Genomic DNA, 23,753 nt, shown 5'->3' with positions numbered 1-23,753 from the left:
GGAAGGAAGGAAGGAAGGAAGGAAGGAAGGAAGGAAGGAAGAAAGGAAGGAAAAATTTAAAAAGGTGGCTGGATTCTAGAGGCTGAGATGGGAAGATCACTCAAGCTGGAGTGGTCAAGACTGCAGTGAACTGCGATCATGCCACTGCACTCCAGCCTGGGTACAGAGTGAGACCTTGTCTCTAAAACAAAATAAATAAAATAAGGCAGCTAGGATTTTGATTGGAATTGCATTGAATCTGTAGATCAATTTGGAAAATATTGTCATCTTAATGCTAAGTCTTCTAATTCATGAACATGGCATGTCTTTCATTTATTTAGATCTTCTTTAATTTCTTTCAACAATATTTGATAGTTTTCAGATTATAGGCTTGCACTTATTTTAATTCATTCCTAAGTATTTTAATTCCTTTTGATCCTTTGAATATGGGAATTATTTTCTTAACACCATTTTCACTTTATTTATTTATTTATATTTATATACATATTTTTTGAGACGGAGTCTTGCTCTGTCTCCCAGACTGGAGTGCAGTGGTGCAATCTCGGCTCACTGCAACCTCCACCTCCTGGGTTCAAACGATTCTCCTGCTTCAGCCTCCTGAGTAGCTGGGATTATAGGTGCGTGCCACCATGCTCAGGTAAGTTTTGTATTTTTAGTAGAGATGGGGTTTCACCACGTTGACCAGGCTGGTCTCGAACTCCTGACCTCAGGCGATCCACATCCCCTTGGCCTACCAAAGGGCTGGGATTACAGGCATGAGCCACCACACCCAGTCTAACATCATTTTTAAATTGCTCATTGGAGTATATAGAAATACAATTGATCTTAGACCAACCTGGGCAACATGGTGAAACCCTGTCTCTACAAAAAATACAAAAAATTAGCTGGGTGTGGTGGTGCACACCTGTAGTCTCAGCTACTCAGAAGGCTGAGGTGGGAGAATCACCTAAGCCTGGGAAGTCAAGGCTGCAGTGAGCCGTGACCACACCACTGCACTCTCACCTGGGCGACAGAGCAAGACCCGGTCTCAAACAAAAAAAAAAAAAAGAAAGAAAGAAAAGAAAAGAAAAACACAATTGATCTTGTATGCTGCAACCTTGCCAAACTTGTTTATTAGCTCTAAGAGTTTTTGTAGATTCCTTTGGATTTTGTACACACAAGATTGTGCCATTTGTAAGCAGAGATAGTTTTATTTCTTCCTTTCCAATCTGAATGTTTCATTTCTTTTTCTTACATAATTGTCCTGGCTAGAATCTGTAGTGTAATGTCGAATAGAAGCAGTGAGAGCAGATATCTTTGTCTTATTCCTAATCTTAGGAGGAAAGCTTTCAGCCTTTCACTACCTGTGAGTTTTTCGTAGATGTTTTTCTCTAAGTTGAGAAAATTCCCTTCTATTCCTAATTTATTGCATGTTATTATCATGAAAGGGTGTTGGATTAGTCAAATAAAGAAAAGCTTTTGAGGCCGGGTGCAGTGGCTTACGCCTGTAATCCCAGCACTTTGGGAGGCCAAGGCAGGAGGATTGCTTGAGCTCAGAAGTTTGAGACCAGCCTGGGCAACATGGTGAAACTCTGTCTCTACGAAAAAAAAATACCAAAGAAATTAGCTAGGTGTGGTGGCACACACCTGTAGAACTACCAGGCAGGCTGAGGTGGGGAGGATCACTTGAGCCGGGGTGTTGGAGGCTGCAGTGAGCCATGATCATGCCACTGCACTCCAGCCTCAGTGACAGCCGAGACTCTGCCTCAAAAAAAAAAAAAAAAAAGAAAAGCTTTTGAAAATAATGTGAATTATATTTTATTTTCATTTAGATATAACTTAAAATTAGAGCATAGCTTATAAAGTAACTAGAGTTGTTAAGAAGGGTATCCTTGGAACTCAGAGGGCTTAACTGGTGCAGTGTTCACCAATTCTGGAATATATGTTAAATAACTCGGGGTTGAGGATACAAAAAAGAGCTAAGTAAGTGGGGAAAGATCTCACCTATAAAAGCACAATAAACAATGCAGAGGAACAGCAGATGGTGTGCTGTGGTTAGGTGTAAAATTCATCCTCATGAAACCACTTAACCAGGATTAGACCTCAATGTAAATCACTGCAATGATTTAACTTGAATAAGAATTTCAGAATCCTTATTATAAGCCATTTTGTCAATTATGACTGGACACTTGCCGAGTAGATTCTAAATGTTTTTTTTCTATTTTTTTTTTTTTTTGAGACAGAATTTTGCTCTTGTTGCCCAGGCTGGAGTGCATTAGCGCAATCTCAGCTCACCGCAACCTCCACCTCTCAGGTTCAAGAGGTTCTCCTGCCTCAGCCCCCTGAGTAGCTGAGATTACAGGCATGCACCACCACGCCCAGCTAATTTTGTATTTTTAGTAGAGACGAGGTTTTTCCATGTTGGTCAGGCTGGTCTTGAACTCCCAACCTCAAGTGATCTGCCCGCCTCGGCCTCCCAAAGTGCTGGGATTACAGGCATGAGCTACTGCACCCGATCCAAATGTATTTTTTCTAAAGAAGTGAAACATCTTGAGATTTAACTTACCCCCAGAGAAGTATTCTGGGTTAAATATTCCAAGCACAATGTCTTCTCTCTTTCATTAAAATCTGCATAGCTTAGTGACTAATGTTTTTAAACACATATAACTTGCTAACTACAATTATGTCAATCACATAGCTAAATTCAAAAACTTACTGGCTAACTAGCATATTCATCAACTGGTCACCCTCAATGTGTTCAAAATATGATAGCATCATACGAATCTTTCCATTCATTCTGTATTTTGCTTTGTTTTAGCAGTAGGAGATGTTTATGCAAGTTCTTGGGAAAGTAGGGGGTGAGAAATGTCAGGCAAATCATCCCCCTATATATGACAAAACTGAATCACATTACCTTCTGGTTTGGTCATATAAAAATCTTCATCTATGGCTGGGTACTGTGGCTGACACCTTTAATCTCAGCTCTTTGGGAGGCCTGGGCAGGAGGATTGTTTGAGGCCAGGAGTTTGAGATCAGACTGGGCAACAAAGCGAGATCTCATCTCTACAAAAAATGTTTGAAAAAAGTAGTCGGGTGTGGTGGTGTCACGTGTAGTTCCAGCTACTCAGGAGGTTGAGGTGGAAGGATTTGCTTGAGCCTAGGAGCTTGAGGCTACAGTGAGCTGTGATTGCACCACTGCACTCCAGCCTGGGTGACAGAGGGAGACCCTGCCTTAAAAATAAAGTTAAACAAAATAAAAATGAAAATAAAATTAAGTAATTAATTTAATTTAATAAAAAGATAGAATTTCATTATACCACCTTAAATGGCTGTACCAACAGCTATTGCTTCTCCTTCAAACACAGGCTGTTTGAGAAGAATGCAGTCTGGGTAAGATTATTTTCTTATTCATAACTAAATGGTGTATTAGTTAAGATGCTTTTGGGCACATGTAGCAGAAAACAACTCATGTTACCTTTAGCAAAAACAAAAAGAGAGACTTTATTATAAGGACACAGACATCTCATAATCCTCTACATCAGAAATTCGAAAAAGCTGAAGGGAAGAACTGAAAAACCACCAGAGTCCAAGCAGTTCTCTTTGGACCTAGTTTATCTTCTCTTTCTACAGAATACCTGTTTCTTCTTAATCCACCTGCATTGAAAGCAATGGCTATCCCAGAGCTTCTGAGTTTACATACATATCATGGCCAGACTGTTTCTCTTTATTCGCTTTCAAGTCCTTGGAGAAAATCTCATTGGCCTAATTTGGATCAGGTGCCTATCTGTGACCAGAGGTAGACATCCTGCTACCTGCAATCCAGCCCCGAGAGCCAGGAGGTATTCAATGGGTCTTTTATAAGGTAGGTCTTTTATAAGGTAGGATTATATACTAAACAGTGCCTACAACAAATGGATAGGGCTATACAAACCCAGTTCCTCTCTCAAATTCAACAAAAACATGAGTCATCCCTTCTCTCCTGGGATGAAACAACTAAAGGCACAGAGAAAATCCCAAGAGCATTAGAGAACTCAATCTCCCTCCACACAGAAATATCAGTTCTACTGTAAGAATAAGCTAAGCTGGCTTATCAGTGACACACTCCAACTGATGACTGCCATGCCAAAATACACCTGTAAAGTCAAATGCCACATTAAACAATGTGTGTTCATTCTTGTTCCCTCAATGCTTTGCTTAAATCTTATAGGTTATGCAAGCATAACGTCTCCCACTGCTAAAACAAAGTATTTTATGTGTAAGATAACCAAAGCATTTAGGCTAATAATAAAGCAATTTGTGCTTATAACCTTTATTTGGAAAAGGCAAACGATTTAAATGTTAACTTTAAGGGGTCACTGAACTGATAATTATCTATTGTTTTGTTTACATTTTACTTTCCCCTAAGGGTTTGCTAGTCTGTGGATATATTAGTAAGTGTGGGACATCTTGCATAGGAAAAAAGAAAGTTACTTTTAGATGTAAATTTAAAGTTGAGATGTTTAAAAAATAATTTTAGGTACAGTTACCACAGATTTTCCCCTTACAGATGAATAATTTGCTAGACTGAGTTCTAGGAATACCTAAAACTCGTCTTTTTCCCTAGCAGATAACAATTCATGTTAAGTAGGCACTGTCTCTAAATATATTCTCCTAGTCTCATCTTCCAACATTATCTGCTAAATTTAGCTACAGATCCTTAAGTTACATTTTTTTTTCCATAAATGGTGTTAAGCAAAGGTATTCTAATGTGGGAAGTACATAGTGCAAGGTAGAAATAATCCTGATTTTATTTCTGATGCTCTCTTTGACATTGGAAAACTTATTTTGCCTTCTTATTCTGTAAATTTTATACAATGACAATGCTTTACAGCTTTGTGGTAAGAAAAAAATAAGAAGATGTAACAAATATAAAAATTGCTATGATGGCTGATACTGTTGTTGGTGATCTTGCTCTGCTTATAGGAGCACAGACATCATTTGCCTTAGACTTAACTTTTAGAAATTCAACCTTTAGGGTCTCAAGTAAGTTAATAATAATACCTGCATTTGTATAACGTTTTTCCGGTTGTAAATGTTATTCATTTACTCCACATAAATGTTATATGACAAAGGTGTTACCATCAGAGGAGACAGAGGCTCTGAGATGTCAACAGATCTGCCTAAGTAGACACAACTGGTAGTAAAATTAGGATTCAAATCTCAGATTCAAACTCCATCTGTTGACTCTAGCTCCAGCATTTTCCCTTATTTGTAGTGGAGCTAGTCTAATGTTTTTAAAAGCTTCTGATCTTTTTTCTCATCCTAATTTATAATATAGGAGTCAAGTGGAGAAATTCACCAAAGAGCATTTGGCCGCCGTGCCTGGATTGGTCGGAGATCCTGACGGCTTCCTTTAGTCACTTAAATTTTAAATTCCTTTAAGTACTTCTTTAACTCCTCACCCTACTTATTTGTTATTTGGCTATGCTTTTGTCCCTATTAAACAGAGATGTCTTCAATTTCAAAATAATGTAATACATCCTGGATTGATACCAGTCAAGGGAACACAGAATAAGGGAAAGGAACAAATGATAAGTCAGATGATTTTATGGCACAGTGGTTTGGCATATGCCTAGTAACACATGGCTGGGTTCAAATTCAGATTTCTAAATAACCTCAATTTCCTTACTGGAAAATGAGATCAGCAATATCTATTTCATATGGTTGAAGCATGCATTAGTTTGTTTTCACACTGCTATAAAGAACTACTTAAGACTGGGTAGCTTATAAAGGAAAGAGGTTTTTTTTTTATTTTTATTTTTTTATTTATTTTTATTTATTTATTTATTTATTTTTTGAGACGGAGTCTGGCTCTGTCGCCCAGGCTGGAGTGCAGTGGCGGGATCTCAGCTCACTGCAAGTTCCGCCTCCCGGGTTTACACCATTCTCCTGCCTCAGCCTCCCGAGTAGCTGGGACTACAGGCGCCCGCCACCTCGCCCGGCTAGTTTTTTGGTATTTTTTAGTAGAGATAGGGTTTCACCGTGTTAGCCAGGATGGTTTTGATCTCCTGACCTCGTGATCCGCCCGTCTCGGCCTCCCAAAGTGCTGGGATTACAGGCTTGAGCCACCGCGCCCGGCCAGGAAAGAGGTTTAATTGACTCACACTTCTGCATGGCTGGGGAGGCCTCAGGAAACTTACAATCATGGCAGAAGGCGAAGGGGAAGCAAGGCATGTCTGACGTGGTGGCAGGAGGGGGGAGAAGGGGATCCACCACACATTTCTAAACCATCAGGTCACGTGAGAACTCCCTCACTATCACAGGAAAGGCATGAAGAAAACTGCTGCCATGATCCAATCACTTCCCACCAGGTCCCTGCCTCAACACATGGGGATTACAATTGGAGATGAGATTTGGGTGGAGGCACAGAGCCAAACCATATCAGAGTGAGAGCTGAATAAATACATGGTGTATGGAGGGATGTATGGTGTGTGTATAAATAAATATTTATTAGTGGTTGGAAGAATGATTGGTACAAAACAAATGCACAACAGATAAAAATTGCATGACTTCAGCTGGAGAAATTTGTGAATAAGTCATGTTTGAAAGAGGCTCTGAACACCAGTAAGCGGCACGTATTAGTTTCACAATTTCCTGTTGTTCCATCTTCTTGTAAGTGCTGATGACAGTGAACTTTAGGCAAGAATTTATTCACCTGAGGATGCATAAACACAGCCCAGAGGACACTTCAGCAATGCCCTTAAACAGAAAACAAAATGTAGAGTTTTCTCATGAATGAGATGCTGCATATGACTTTCCGGCTACAGCCTGTTAAACATTTTATTCACCAATATGTGTAAGGAGCAAAGCCCATGCATGACAGATGGCAACCCAATTCTGGCGTCTCTAAAATGGCTTTCCACTTACTCACACCAGCCCAGGGATCTGTTGAATCAAGCACTACAAATGAAGCCTCAGCTCTGAATACTATTTCACAGGGTGACTCAGAGACCAACTGTGTTTTTCCTCATCAGTGATAGCCAAGCATTGAAACAGGGTCTGAATTCAGAATCTGGATCTAAAGAAAATGTACGTGCAATTGGTCATCCAACTCCAACAAGTTTATGTATGTACACAAAAGCATAGGAGAATAGAAAACATTTGATCAGCCATTAAATTATCGATAGCAATCAGGATTTAAACAAAGTACCTGGGCGTCATATAGTTAACACCCAGTTCAAAGAGCAAAAGTCCAAGGACTAACCTTGATGCCTGTCTTTTCCTTAACCTCCCCTACATCCAGTCATAACTATTTCAAATGTCAAATAACCCTTAAATCCAGGCACTTCTCTGTGTTACCACTGCAACTCCTACTCTAAGCCAACATCATCTATCCCTTGGTCCCTCTACATTTATTTATTTATTTATTTATTTAGAGATGGAGTCTCGCTCTGTCACCCAGGCTGGAGTGCAGCGGCATGATCTTGGCTCAGTACAACCTTCACCTCCTGGGTTCAAGCGATACTCCTGTCTCAACCTCCCTAGCAGCTGGAATTACAGGCCTGCACCACCACACCCGGCTAATTTTTGTATTTTTAGTAGAGATGGGATTTCACCATGTTGATCAGGCTGGTCTCGAGCTCCTGACCTTGTGATCCGCCCGCTTTGGCCTCCCAAAGTGCTGGCATTACAGGCATGAGCCACCGTGCCCGGCAGTCCCCCTACATTTAATCTAGACCCTCTTTAATGCAATCTGAAAGAGCGCTTCCAAATGCAAACTTGGTCCTGTCACTGCCTTCACATCATTCTTGCAGCTTAAAGCCTTAAATGTCTTCCCTTTGTACTTATAATTAAGATTAAAACACTTAGCACGATCTATAAGGTACAGTGTTTTTAGTTACCACAGTGTACAACTAAGTACACTCAGGGTTCTTAGTTACTAAAAGCAGATGTGGACTCTGGTTAATTTAAAAAGCAAAGAAATGTATTAAAAAGATATTGCCACTAGGAAGAAATGAACTCTGGCCCATTCAGACAAGGAAGAAATTTATAAAAGGATATGGCCCCCAGGAAGGTTGGGAGCCAAGCTAAGGAAATAGATGCCACAGCTTGCACTGCCAACACCATAGAAACCACTGCCAGAGCCACTGCCACACCTGCCAAGGCCAGAGGAGAAGCCCTCACTGTTCTGCTTCTGGCTCCTGACCCAGATACTGGCTGGGTGCTGTTGACTGGCTGAGACTAGGTCCTGCGCCCACATCTAACCACCTGGGAGCTGAGCTTCTATAATGGGAAGGCAGTGGGCCGCCCACCAAAACCCCTAAAGTAGGGAATTCCCCATACACAAGAAGGGGTTTCAAAAAATGCTGAGCAGCCAAAAGAAAGAGGCCTGGTATGGTGGCTCATGCCTTCTTGGTCCCTGCACTTTTGGAGGCCAAGGCAGGAGGACCACTTGAGCCCAAGTTCAAGACCAACATGGGCAACAATAGCGAGACCCTGTCTCAGAAAAGAAAAAGAGAGAAGAACAAAAAAGAAAAAGAAAAGCATCCACTGCATCCTATAACCCATAATTTGGCCTTTGCCTACCCCTTCAACACCATCTCGCCCCTCCTTCTCTACACTCCAGCTACACTCTCCTCCCTTCAAACAATTCCCCTGAAGAGCTCTTGCCTCTGCCTAGAATGCCCCTTTCACCACCACTAGCCCCACCCTCTCTGGTCTGGGCTCGTGTCAGTGTCCTGGCAGGAAAAGGATGACACACCCATGGGTGAGTTCCATGAGGGGACCATTTAGAAAGATATGAGCATAGTTAAAGGAAGCCAACTAGCTACAGGGAAACATTCTGAACTAGCAACAGCTGGAATCCTTTATCACCCCCTCATCTAAAGGAATAAGTGGACAGTTGGTTCCCAGAACCTAGAAAGAATAGCTGTGGCCTTCAGCAAAGAAAAGAAGCTAATCTATAGCCTGGCTGGGAAGGGGGGTAAATTGCCCGATTTCACTCTGCTCCCACCACCCAGTCTCCTGCTGATGCCTCTCCTGGGTCAAACCCAGCCTGAGGCCAGAGGGACAGGTTACTTGTTGATGCAGGCCACAGAGGCCGCCCCCTGGAGCACACAGCAGGGTCGAGAAAGATGGAGGGTGAATCTAAAAGGGCTAATGGAAAAAAATCCAGTGTCTTTTGTTTTAGGTTATTTTCCCTAACAGCACTTAACTCTATTTGTATCTATATTATCATAAATGGTTTAAAAATTATTATTACAGCCAGGTGCAGTGGCTCACACCTGTAAACCCAATGCTTTGGGAGGTGGAGACAGGCAAATCGCTTGAACCCAGGAGTTCAAGACCAGACTAGGCAACATAGTGAGACCCTGACTCTATTTTTAAAAGAAAATAAATAAATAAAATAAATTATTATTGTTATTATTATTATTTTCTATCTTCTCCACTGGATTGTAATTTCCTCAAGGTCAGAGATTGAGTCTATCTATGCTTACCATTGTCCCCAGGAATTCTCCAGGAACTAGAGTAGTACCTGACACACAGATGGGCTTCAGCCAATAGTCGAATTAATTAATGTATCTGAATATGGGATATTGTGCTTTAAATAGTCGAATTATTAAGCCTTTAATAACTAGAATAGAGAAGTCATATCTTTCTACTTCCTTGCTAGCCAGGTTGTTTTCCTGTTTTTTCTTCTTTGTTCATCCAATAAAATGGGCTTCAACTGCAAAATCTTTGTGACCTTGCCTAAATTGAGCTAAAATTCTAATAGTTTACTTTTATTATGCCCAAAGTTTATCTTGCTTAGTTAACTTTTCTAGGTAATTTGTTGAGAGCTCATTCTATGGTGTACATGTAGAAAGCTAACTTAATCAGGCTTCACGATAACCAGAAAGTCTAAACCACAACGCACAGCAGACATTCCAGTTTAAAACTCTTTGCCTTTGTGCTATATTAAAATATGTCTTGAAACAGGCATGATGCCATATGATGAATAACATATGGTACATGACAGTCCCTATTTGTATGGAAAATATGTTAATGATATCCTATATAGGAAGTAAAAGTGGAACCAGATTTATTTTTCTATATAGGTTGATCTGGTCTCAGCATCTAAAAATACTGATTCTCAATATCACAGTGGAAATGAGATGGAGGCTGAACAGAGATGGCTGGTATGTGAGGTCACTTACAAAATAATCTACCAGATAAAAACAGGTGTATGATCCGAGAGTCAGAGTCAAGTAATGTTGAGGGCGAATAAAAGATGTTTAGAGAAGCCCCTGAGCCATAGCAAGGGAGTCGTTCCCGCCTAAGCTCTACCCCAGGTCCAGAGAACCCATGCCTTCCTGTGAGAAACAGACTCTGTACCCCCCAGATCTTACTGCCTCCAGCCTTGTGGAATGTGCTTATTTTTTCTGACTAGAGCTCTATGAGACCTAATACCCCCTTTTCATAACAATCGTTTGTAATATCTCCTTTACTTTCCTGAAGTGGAATTCAGAGGCAATGCAATTCATGCAAAACACTTTAAAGCCAATATAATGATCTAACTATGTAAGGTATAAATAAAATACATTTAAAGGCCTGGTGCAGTTGTTCACATCTGTAATCTGTGCCTTGCTAACGTTTTATTTTTTTGTAGAGGCAAGGTCTCATTATGTTGCCCAGGGTAGTCACAAACTCCTGGGCTCAAGCAATCCTCCCAGCTTGTCCTCTCAAAATGATGGGATTACAGCCGTGAGCCACTATATCCAGACCAGACCTTGATTTTATACTTCTGACACCCAGAATTATAAGAAAATAAATGTGTTGTATTACATCACTCTGCTTGTGGCCATTTGTTACAGCAGCTGTAGGAAACTAACATGCATGGTAACTGATTATTTTCTAAGCCTGATTCTAAAACCTTCTCATAAATTTCGTGAAGTAATCAATAGGCTCCCATTAAAACCCTTTTATGCTAAAGTCAATCAGAGTTGGTTTCTAGTATGTCCAACGAAGGACCCAGGCTGGTACAATCATAAGCCAGCCCTCTAAGGTTCACCAATAAGAAAACAACATCCATCAGCAACTTTGGTCTCTGTTCAGGAGTCAGACTCCCATGAGAGTCAAACTAGTTTTCCAGATTAGAGCATGTGTCCATCTCTGTGGTCAGAGGGCTGATGTCTGGTGGGCAGCCCCACCAGAACCACACAAATTGGGGAAGGGGAAGTTTGCTCAAAATAATGAATCAAGTGTTTTTACCAAAGGAAGAAGGAAAATAACCCCAGCAAGTCAAAACCACATATTTTTAATAATGTAATATTTCTAAGACATAAAAGTCATCTTCATATCCAAAAGTTGGATTGCCAAAATAAAAAACCAGTAAGGAACTTCCAGCTATATATGGCAGATTGGCCAGACACGGTGGCTCGTGCCTATAATTCTAGTGCTTTGGGAGGCTAAGGCATGAGGATCTCTTGAGCTCACAAGTTCAAGACCAAGCCTGGGTAATATAGGGAGACCACGCCTCTATGAAAAAATAACTAATTCATTAAAATATATATGGCAGATAAATTCAATGTGTTTGTCTTCTCTTTTTTTCTGAAATTTCATCTAAAAATGGTATAAACCATAACAGCAGATAGGAAATGAGTATCAGCAGACAAAAAAAAAACAAATATCTGAAAGCTAGGATACAAATGAAAGAATGGTAAATAACATTACTAAGCAAAAGAAGCTAAACTCTGTTTTCAAAGCAGTGGATCCCAAGAAGCAGCCAAGCACTTTACCCTGCAGGCATTCAAAAAGGCTGAGGACTTAGAAGCATTTGAGAACATCCTGTGCATAAAAAGCGGCATTTCATGCCTTATGACTACGCATGGGTGGCTAGAGAATCTGATAAAATTCTGTCATACCAACGTAAAATGTATTTGAGCAAATAAATTAGTAGACCCTACTTACCTCTGGAGAAAATTAATAAATTAGGTTATTAAAAATAGAAATAGATAACTAAAGATTATGAGATATTTGAGGAAAGCCTCCATCCTCAACAATAAATCCCAGAAGAAATAAAGACAGTATAAGGAACAAAACAAAACTTTACTAAAATTATAATTGAATCATTGGAGAGATCAAAAAACATTATATCCATAAAATAAGATGATAATTTTTAAAAAAGGAATAATCAGAACAAGAACAATTTTATAGAAATTAAAAATATGACCATGAAACAAACAAAAAAAGTCAATAAAATGAATAGAAGATAAAAGCAAACAAAGCTAGAAAGTAAACTCAAAAGATAAAAAAGATACACAATGAGAGAAAAAAATAAGATGCTTAAATAATCTTTCCAGAATGTGCAACATCTGACTCATAGGATTTTCAGAAAAAGAAAACAGAAAGAATAAACGGATGGGAAGAAATCATCAAATAAATCCAAGAAGAAAATCTCCCAGAGCTGAATTAATGCGATTTAGACATACAATTTCAGATTGGAAGGTCCCACTAAGTGCCCAGCCCAATGAATTAAAAAAGACTTACACCAAGTCACAGTATGGAATTTCAGGAAACTAATAATAAACTTGGAATTGCTAGAGGATTGGGGGTGGGAGGCAAGCACAATAAAAGAATGTGGAATCAGGATGAGCATCAAACTTGCCAGTAGCAACCGAGTTCAGAAGACAATGAAGCAATCCTTTCCCAGTTCTGAGGGGAAGTTATTTCCATCCTAGAATTCTATTCATATCTTTAAGTAACAAACAACTGTGCAGGTAAACATACAGGGCATCCATGCACTCTTGTTCACCCTACTGAAGGATGAGTCCCAGTGTAATTGTTACCAATGGAGTGACCTAACCAAAACAAACAAACAAACAAAAAATGGAAGATGGAAAACAGGGAATGTCCTGGGATGACAATCAAGACAGCAACCAGTCCAGACAGGAGCAGGAAGACAGAGACCACGAATAGATTATCTGAAATGCTGAATGTAGTATTAGTCAGCATCTGAAAATCTAATGAAACATTTGGTTGAATTGATAGAAAAATAATAAGATGCTGGCCAGGCAAGGTGGCTCACACCTGTAATCCCAGCACTTTGGGAGGCCAAGGAGGGTGGGTCACCTGAGGTCAGGAGTTCAAGACCAGCCTGGCCAACATGGTAAACCCTATCTCTACTAAAAATACAAAAAATTAGCCGTGCATGGTGGTGGGCACCTGTAACCCCAATTCTTCCAGAGGCTGAGGCAGGAGAATCACTTGAACCCGGGAGGTGGAGGTTGCAGTGAGCCAAGATTGAGGCACTACACTCCAGCCTGAGCAACAAGAGCAAAATTCTGATGAAAGAGAGAGAGAGAGAGAGAGGAAGGAAGGAAGGAAGGAAGGAAGGAAGGAAGGAAAGAAAAGGAAAGAAAAATGGTAAGATGGAAAACTAGGCAATTCTTAACTCAAAAGAAAACAAAAGGTTGTGACAGAACAGGAACATCGCCATCTTGGACAAGCCCCTCATTCTAAAGTCCACCTTAATAAAAAACTGCCTAAATCCAAAGGGCATCAGCCTAATGGCTTAGGCCAGCATGACCTTAAACCACAAATAACATCTCCAACCAGAAAGTTTCCAAACCCCTCCCTGACCAGAGACATGCTAGCCATGAGATAACCCCCCTCCAGTGGGGAAGATGCCAGCCTTGAGATAACCTCTGTCTGGGTGGAAAGATGTCTGCCCCAAGATAAACATCCCTCCTCCCAAAGACATTCCAACCCCACCATAAAACTTCTTCCTCACACAGAAACATTCCAAGCTTATGATAAACTCCCTCACCCTAAAACCAATATATACTCCTAGTCTGTAAGAGAAAGGACTACTGACTAAAAAAAAATATATATATATATATATAATATATATACACACATTTATCTCGTCGTCGTCATCGTCGTCGTCGTCGTCATCATCATCATCGTCATCATCATCATCATCATCATCATCATCATCATCATCGGCCAGAAGCCCCCCTCATATTTTATCTAAAGTAAACCTGTCTTAACTGCCAAGCCTCATTTTGTGTTTCTTTCCTCTTTAACTCTTACAGATGGTACAATGAAGGATAAGTAGTCAAAGTGCAATACTTGGGTTACCAATGACCAGCACTGACATCATAATGTAAATACTCAATATTGAATTAACTAGAAATGAGGTTAGAATTATATTAGAATAATAGGAGAGGGAAATATATGTGTGTCAGGAGTTAATAGATAATATCTAAAATTTGTAAATGAAGACATAGCCGTACAATGATAGGCATTTTATATCAGGAAAAACTGCTGAAGATTTAAAAGCCCCTGGGAAGCACAGCTCAGGGGAGGGAGAAGGTACTGCTTTTTTTTTTTTTTTTTAAATATAAGCTTTGTAGTGCTATTTAATATTGTATATAGCTTTGTACCACTTTGATAAAACAAACTGATAACCCTTCCCCGATAAAGAACCAATGAGAGTAAGTCCAGAGATTATTCACATTTTAGCTTGTATAATGTGTTAACACCAACACTCCATTTAATGTGAAATATCTTCAAAGACCCAATATTTACTAAATTTAGGAGGACATCAGTCATTGCTTCATATGCCCTACCTCCCTCAGGGACCAATATTTGAATTTTCAAAGAATTATTCACAAAGGGAAAAACATTTTCTCCTATTTTCTGTGTGTGAAAAGTGAATATCCCAAAGCATGAAATATGAATTTAAAATATTTGTTTTCCAAATGTTCATTTCTTCTTTACATTTACTACACCACATCTATTTGGCATTTAATAACCAAATCAAAAGCCTCTCTTTCTCTGCTCTGCCTTAGCCTGGTTCTCACTCAAGCCCCTCTCAAATGGTGACCTCATTACATCATCCAGAGCCTTCTCTGCTTTGACTCTTCATTTGAGTAATTCCCACATTTCACCTTACAAATTGCCAAATATTCAGTATCCTATAAACAACAGTATTATATATATTTTTGCTGACAACATATATATATATACAACAGTAGAGAAGTGTATAAATTCAGAACCTATTAATCCAGAGTAAACAAATTTAATATGCATCTAATAAAACGTACTTCTCTGGTAGACAGAACAGTCTGTCAGTGCTTACATGACTGCAAAAAACTCTCTTAGAAATTGAGTCAATCAAACACAGACTCAATATTTGTTTCTTTTACATGGGCACTTTTTTCCTCAAAATGTCTCTAGCACATAAGTTCTGCCATCCTGAGGTTAATTTTACATACCAGAATGTTCTGATGAACTGTGAAAGGTACATATTCATTAAAATCAGTATTTATTTTGAAGACTCACTTAAGCAAATTGTTGATTTTATGAAAGTAATTGATGAGCAAAAAATGTTCTCCTCCCATGGTTCTTCACTGACAATTATGACTTGGCCAAAAACAAACACTGATAATTGTATGAATTTATAGCTGGAAACAAAATATGTGAGAACAGTAAGAAAAATTTCATCACCAAGAAACCCCAAGGGCAGGTTGCATGGTTATGTCATGAAATCAGTCAATCTAGACAATCTAGTTTATGGTTCAAGTCAAAATTCATATCCCTTCCCTATCCACCCAAATATTGAAGAAGAAAATGCACTAGAAAGCTATTTTATCTGAATTATTGGAATAATAGCGATAATTTTCACATAACTTTGCAAATGGAATTAATGTTTTGGTGTGAGCAAGATATTGATAACTTATTTGTCATATCAGTTAGATATATTAAATATATATAATGAATAAATAAAATAAAAATTATTTGTCTTGCACAAATAATTAAGCTCCTTTCAGTTCTTTTTAAAAGTTTTTTTTTTTTTTTTTTTGAGATGGAGTCTCGCTCTGTCGCCTAGGCTGGAGTGCAGTGGCGCGATCTCCACTCACTGCAAGCTCCGCCTCCCGGGTTCACGCCATTCGCCTGCCTCAGCCTCCCGTGTAGCTGGGACTACAGGCGCCTGCCACCGCGCCCGGCTAATTTTTTATTGTATTTTTAGTAGAGATGGGGTTTCACCGTGTTAGCCAGGATAGTCTCGATCTCCTGACCTCGTGATCCACCCGTCTCGGCCTGCCAAAGTGCTGGGATTACAGGCTTAAGCCACTACGCCCGGCCCTTTAAAAGTATTTTTTTCTGATTTTAGATTTACAGAAAATTCATTATATTCTTAATATAGGAATCAACAGATAATATAGTAGAAAGCTATTTAAGTACAGGTGACAAATGGCAAATAAAATACAGATGACAGGCACAACATGTGATATAGTTACTATTTTCTGAATAAAAAATCTGGACCAAGATAAGGTTTTCCATGGGAAAAATAAATCATTTGAAATCAGAACTATCTTAGAAAATCCAGAATGTATCATTATTGAAAATATACATCATTATAAACACACAGAGAGCTATCATTCATTTAAAGAATACAAACAGGTTCCATTTGATACTCACTTTACCATCTAGAATTCAACTGCACATTCTCAGCAAAAATATCTTTAAAAAAGAAATGGAAATATAAGTAGTACAGGCTATTATGCTTCTGTTAAACTCAGTGAGCATGTGCCCTTGCCAATGGATACGATCAAACCTAAATCAGTCAATGGATGTTGTCAACCTGTGGAAAGAATGTATGATTTTATTTGAATTGTATCCTTGACGATAGGCAAAAATGTCAGAAACTGCACATGTCACCCGGCCATGAATGGTGATATCTTCTTTGCTGCCTATCAAATCAGTAGATAAGCAGACAAACTTAGGGTGTCCTGCTTGGATGACACCCTGATTAGTTCCACCAGTGCCTGGTTCCACTCACTAATCCTCCTCAAGCCAGCTCTTTTTCTCTGCTCCCTGGAGAACCTTTTTCATATGGACATCTTTTTTGAAATCAACTACATTAATCCAGAAAAAGCAGCATTTTGAAATCACAGGAGACTGGTACAAATAATTTATTTAACTTCTCTGAGCTACCGTTTCCATAGAGTGAAAGAAATCTATTTACAGTATGTCTATGGGGGTACTATATCTGACAGTACTACTATATTACAGTATGTCTATGGAGGTACTATATCTGACAGTACTACACTTTATTAGACTCTGTGTTTATCACAATACATGTTACAGAAAACACAATTTCAATATGTGTCCAATATTTCTCTAACTTCAGAATTTAATTCATAACTGAACACTTAGAAGCATTGTTCTCTCTGCCAAACTGGACCTCTGTGTGCATGTAATTTGTTGAACAGCAGATAGGCTTAATATGTCTTCGGCTATTATGTAGTATATAGAGGGTGTCATAGAACAGGTTTTAGAGTTAGATTTAGGATCAATTCAATCTCCACCATCACGTCCTAAATATATGATATTAAGAAATTCGATTAACTTCTCTGAGTCTCTATTTTCCATTTGTAAAATAGAAAAATAATACTTTTTCTGTCTACCTCACAAGGATTTTTGTGGGAATGAAATTGGACAATATATGTCAAAATGCTTTGTGAATAATAGAATGCTATATAAATACAAATTGTTCACATTATTATCACAATTATTACTGTGAGTAATGGAATTATTATAAATAATACTTAATTTTATTATTACTGACAGATGATTTAGGAAAAAAGGAAGAAATTATCTCATTTAAGAAAAATCAGGCTGGGCGCCTGTAATCCCAGCACTTTGGGAGGCCAAGGCGGGTGGAGCTCTTGATGTCAGGAGTTCTAGACCAGCTTGGCCAACATGGTGAAACCCCATCTCTACTAAAACTACAAAAATTAATTGGGCGTGGTGATGCGTGCCTGTAGTCCCAGCTACCTGGGAGGCTAAGGCAAGAGAATTGCTTGAACCCAGGAGGTGGATGTTGCAGTGAGGTGAGATCATTCCACTGCACCCTAGCCTGGTTGATAGAGTGAGACTGTCTAAAAAAAAAAAAGAAAAAGAAAAACCAATTGTTGCATAGCCAGCTCTTTTTCATATGAGGAAAAGTTAGTAAGTAAATATTTACATAAAGCCAGATAATTAAAATACAACTTCTAGTCTGCACACTACTACTAAAACTTCTTGGACAAATCTCCCTAATTTATTTAGCCTGGCTTTCTTATCTCTAAAGTATTATCTACCTCATTGGATTACTATGAGGACAAACATGGGAAAACAATGGGAGATAGTCAAATCCTTTAGAAAGAAGTCTCTTGTATTCAGAGGAGTTACCTGTTCCTTCCTTCTTTAGATATGTGATTGTGGGCAATCATCTCACCTTGGTAATGCATCTTATTTTATGAACAAGACTGCAGATATCATTATCAGAGATGTATAGATGTGGTAGAGTTAACCAAGGAAATCTTTAAGGAACATTGGAGAACCTCAGCTTCACTCTTTAATTAGAGCATGGTTAACACACAGTACTGTTACGTTAAGAAGACTTCAAACCACAGCTAAGTAAAATCAAGAGACAAAAATGACCCATTGTTTGCAGAAGAGGAGAAACAGAACATTCAAGAAAATCAAAACAAGATCAGTCTGTCAGCAGAATATCACAAGGACTTCGAACTTCCTTTTCAGACCCAGGAAATCTTCTTTAAAAGAGAAACTTAGAAATGCATCGTTGGCGAGAATAAGAAAGAAGCAAAAGAAGAACCTTTTTTACATTATTAGCACATTATACCTAATCTAGAAACTATCTGTCTCTTATGCTATTTTTAAGTGCCACCTCAATGAAAAGAAGGTGAATTTTACTTCTTACTGTATGTAATAATGTTCCCAGAATAACTTATCTTATTCCATTGTAGGCAGAAGTCTAGCAAACATCTTAAACCCTTACCAGCTCTGGGTTATGATAGGCACTCAGAAGCTGTTCTTTCATTGTACAGGAAAATCCCTATCTCGAAACTATACTTGAATATGAGCCAGGATCTGGGGCCTAGGGCCTGCGTTACTGGTTAGGGTTTTTATACCAATTCCATCCTCTACCCAGAGAGTCTGTGCCAATATCAACATCCAGTTTCTTGACAGGAAATTGCTCTCTTCTCTTTTTTGAAATGAGATTTAATGAAAAACCAGAACACCTGTTGCCCTCTCCCAGTGAGAGTAAACTTTAATTAGTTAGGGTCTAATCAAGAGCAAAAACCACACAGTAATTTAAACAGTGATGTTTAATATAAAGAATTATTGAGTAAAGAATGAATGATAGGAGAGTGACTCTAAAGACAGAATGAAAGCTCTAAACACTGCTGTAGGACCGAGGGAAAGTTCCAAAAAAAAAGGACAAACTTGGAGGAAGGGATCAGAGCTCGTTGAAGGTGTAGTCACAATCTACTTGGTGGCAGAGGAGTTCCTAAGTTACACAACCCAGAGATGGCTAAGAGTTGCCAGGAAAGAAGTAACCCTTTGGGGCAGGCAAGTCAGAGCTGGTGGGCAAGCTGGGTGTATGGGGGGGACTGGTACAGAGAGGGTCAGGGAGCCGCTGTAGGTGTGAGGCCTGGAACACGCAGCGTCTGTGTCAGGATATCTAGGGCCCAGGTGAGCTGAGTTTGATGGGTGGGTGTGCAGAGTGAGTTGGGCTGCCACTGTGGGTGCTGGTGGGACTGAAAGCTGGGGAGGCCTTCTGCAGCAATCAAGTGCACCCCTGCATATGACTTGGACCAGAGCAGTCTGAGCCAGTGGACAAAGGCTGGGCATCCAGTTCACTAGACAGCCAGCTCTATGGGGACCCCAGCGTGCCTATGCAAAGCAGCAATATAGGACAGGGTGAAAGCCATGCTGTCTGGGTCTCCTAACCACACTCTTCCAGTCAAGAAAAGAGCTGAAGAAGGCATACAGTGAAAGCAATGCCCTGTAGGCACTTATACTGAGCCAGCAGTGAAGCAAAAAACATGCTCTTCAGGGGTCTGACCAACAGGCCATCAGGACCGGGAGGAAAACACCTTTTTTCTTCAATGCCTCTCTCCAGCACCCTCTACTGATGAAACATTGTGCCGGCTATAGTAAAAGGAAAACTAAAGGGCCAAGAACTATTTTAATAGATGAGTCAGTGAAGGGAGCTGAGAGTCAATACATTGATAACTGGCACATTCTCCCTCTGGGGAAAGCACTCCATACAATCAGACCTCCCCAGTCAGTTGCTCTCTCTCCTTTTCCCTAGAGTGTATCTTGTCCTCATGGACCACCTGCTTCCATCAACTTCCCAATGACTGATTTTTCTAACAGAGGCCTTCCAGCCATTTTCAGCTGGAAACCTTAGAAATCTATTGCCTTTCTTGAAGGTGGCACAGATATCAAAGAAGAGTCCTCTGGTGGCAGATAGAGTATTGCACAGCTCTTTTTTTTTTTTTTTTCAAGGATGACAATACTCATTTTTAAAATTGTATCTACTTAAAAGCATTCAGAATGTCAACAAAACAGCTGTGACTTTTTTTTTGCAATTACAGAGTAATATTCAGTTAACAGAGCAGTTGTTTCTTGTAAGCTGCATCAGAGACAACTGAAGATGAAAAACTACCATCCCCATATATAACTAATTTGTGCTGTGCACCAACAAGAACCTGCTTTAAATTTCCATGCCAATTTACAGTCCCCATACTGTACCAGGCAAGGTACAGTTTCAGCCACATTTTCAATAGTGGCTACTGAAAATACCACCAGGACAGGGTTATCTAAAGACATGTTCAGTGGTGTGTTTACTACACAAAAAAAGACACTGTACAGTTTAAAAATAAATCTTACACAGCCTTCATTTCAACTTTTTTTCTTTGAAAGGAATGAATTGGGTACAAGGGGGTTAAATGCTTTATAGACAAGAAAAAAAACTGCACTAAAACCAACTTATTCAGCAGCATCATCTTCTTCATCTTCATCCTTGTCCTTCTCATCCTCTTCATCTTCGTCCTCTTCCCTCTTTATTTTTATTTATTTGCTTATTTATTTATTCATTTTTTGAGACAGAGTCTTTCTCTGTCACCCAGGCTAGAGTGCAATGGTGCAATCTTGGCTCACTGCAACCTCTGCTCCCTGGGTTCAAGTGATTCTCCGGCCTCATCTTCCTGAGTAGCTGGGATTACAGGAATGCACGACCACGCCCAGCTGATTTTTGTATTTTTTTAGTAGAGACGGGGTTTTGCCATGTTGGCCAGGCTGGTCTCAAACTCCTGACCTCATTTGGGAGGCCTGATTTTCCTGCCTCGGACTCCCAAAGTGCCGGGATTACAGGCGTGAGCCACTGCACCCGGCCCTCTTCCTTCTTTTTCTTGCTTTTTTCAGCCTTAATGACTCCCTTTTTTGATGCTTCAAGCTTTCCTTTAGCCGATATGCAGCAATATCCTTTCCGTATTTTTCCTTCAACTTCATAGTCTTCTTTTCATAAGGCTGCTTGTCACCTGCAGCAGTGTCATTCCACATCTCTTCCAGTTTCTTCACAACATCACCAATGGACAGTTCTCCTTTGATACTCCAAGATGTTCTCCTTTGATTTTTGGGCGATACTCCAAATAGAACAGAAAAAAGTCCAAAGGAGGCCTCTTGGGTGCATTGGGATCCTTGAACTTCTTTTTTGTCGTCCCTTTAGGAGGGATATAGGTTTTCATTTCTCTTTCATAGGGGGCCTTGTCTACCTGTGCCATGTCTTCAACTCTTTTTTCTCTTTAGCAGACATGGTCTTCCACCTCTCTGAACACTTCTTAAAAACTCTGAGAAGTTGACTGAAGCATCTGCCTGTGGCTTCTTATGCTCCTCCCGACAAGTTTGCACAAAAAATGCATATGATGACATTTTGCCTCTCGCCTTCTTAGGATCTCCTTTGCCGATTTTTAGTTATTTTTCCTCAGCGAGGCACAGAGTCGCCCGGTGTCTGTCTGGTTCTCACTTGCCCAGTGCTATCTCTATGGAGTGTAATGTACTGAAATGGCTGTGAGAGGCATTGCACAACTCTTTAAAGGAATTTGTGACCAAGAACGGTGGTTCACACCTGTAATCCCAACAGCATGGGAAGCTGAGGCAGGAGGATAGCTTGACATTAGGAGTTCTGGAATAGCCTAGGTAAAATAGCGAGACCTTGTATCAACAAAAAAAGAAAAAAATTTAACTAGTTGGGTGCACGCCTGTAGTCTCAGCTACTCAGAAGGCTGAGGCAGGAGGATTGCTTGAGCCCAGGAGTTCAAGGCTGCAGTGAGCCATGATGGTGCTACTGCACTCCAGCCTGGATGACAGAAAAAGACACTGCCTCAAAAATAAATAAATTAATTAAAAATTTAAAAGACAAAGGAATTTGATAAGTGCAATCAGAAATTGAACTAGAGACTATAAAGACAATTTTTACGGGGATGCAACTGTTTTACACAGCACTGGAGTGGTGTATACATGACTATGCATTTTTTTGAAACGCATATAACCACAGTAGAAAGAATGAACTTTAATATATGCAAGTTCAAAATTTTTTTTCTTTAGTTAGTTTCTTTTTTTTTTTTTCAGGGATGAGGTTTCACTCTGTCACCCAAGCTGGAATGCACCAGAGATCATGCTAACTGCAGCCTCGAACTCCTGGGCTCAAGAGATCATCCCACCTCAGCCTCCCAAGTAATTGGGACTATAGGCACGTGCCACCACATCTGCTAATTTTTTAATGACTTCTAGAGATGGGAGTCTGCCTATGTGTGCTCAGATTGATCTCAAACTCCTGGCCTCACATGATCCGCCCACCTCAGCCTCCCAAGTAGCTGAGATTACAGGCAAGAGCCACAGCACCTGGACCACAGCACCTGGAAGACTTTGCAACTTTAAAGGAAACAATATACAGCAGGTCCTCAAATAATGTTTCATTAAACATCATTTTTTAGACTGTTGATGAAAAAAAATTGGTTTCTACTGTTGCATCATGAGGTCCTAATGAAAAAAAAGAAAACAATTGGATTATTTATATGTCATTTTGCTTAAAGTTGCAGTTTCTAAGAACCTACTGACGATAAGTAAGGACTTACTTACTGTACGTAGAAATACATTCATTTATTTCCTAACTCTGTCCACTGAGAAGGCCTAGAAGCAGTGTCCATCCAGTAGCAATGAGCACACTTGTGCCCAGATTTGGGTTTCTAAAAACCACTCTCCAATGAAAGAAACCAGGGCTCCTTGGAAAATAGATGATTCCAGGGCTGGACAAGGGAAAATACAAGACAAAGTTGGCAAAAAGTAAGTATAGTGCCAGGAAGAAAAGAAGTGCTCAGAAAACAAGAGGAATGTGGAGCCAATCTGAAAGAGCTCCCAATGGCCAAAGCTGGAAAAATGTAAGCAAGCTTGTTATTCTGAGATGAGGAGATACTCTTTTAAAAAAATTACTGGTTGAAAGAATAGAAAGTATTCATAGTTGTTTGGGGGGAGTAAGAAGCAGCAGAGGGGCAAGGACTACTGTTTTTTGTCAAAGGCCTTGGAAAATGATTTGAGACTTGCAACCATGCCCATGCTTGCACAGCTTTCAAAGGAAAAAAGAAACCCTACATTAAAGAGTGAGCAAACACAAAAAGAATGTAAAGTTAAAAGGGAGGATTTTGACAAGGGAGGGTTTTGTTTGTTTGGTTTGGTTTATTTTGTTTTATTAAAATGGGAAACAGCATATTTACATGTGGATAGGAAGCCAATAGAGAGAGAAAGGATAAAATCACAGGGAAGAAAAAGACACAATTGATAGAGGCAAGTGTCTGAGGAAGTAAGGCAGTCTTATAATATGGTTGAAGGATTCATGAAAGATCAGGGGCAGCACTAGTCAGTTCATTATTCTTTTCTTTTTTTTTTTTTTTTTT

General features: G+C 39.6%; 1 pseudogene; it reads right to left on the bottom strand.

Moving 5' to 3' along the window:
• Positions 1-13,867: 13,867 nt before the first annotated feature.
• On the bottom strand, positions 13,868-21,771 carry LOC105517865 (annotated as a pseudogene).
• Between the last annotated feature and the right edge of the window lie 1,982 nt (positions 21,772-23,753).

Source organism: Colobus angolensis, unplaced genomic scaffold (assembly GCF_000951035.1).
Source record: "Colobus angolensis palliatus isolate OR3802 unplaced genomic scaffold, Cang.pa_1.0 Scaffold309, whole genome shotgun sequence".
NCBI lineage: Eukaryota > Metazoa > Chordata > Mammalia > Primates > Cercopithecidae > Colobus > Colobus angolensis.
Note: the sequence above shows the minus strand (reverse complement) of the source record. Positions and strands in the feature narration are given on the sequence as shown.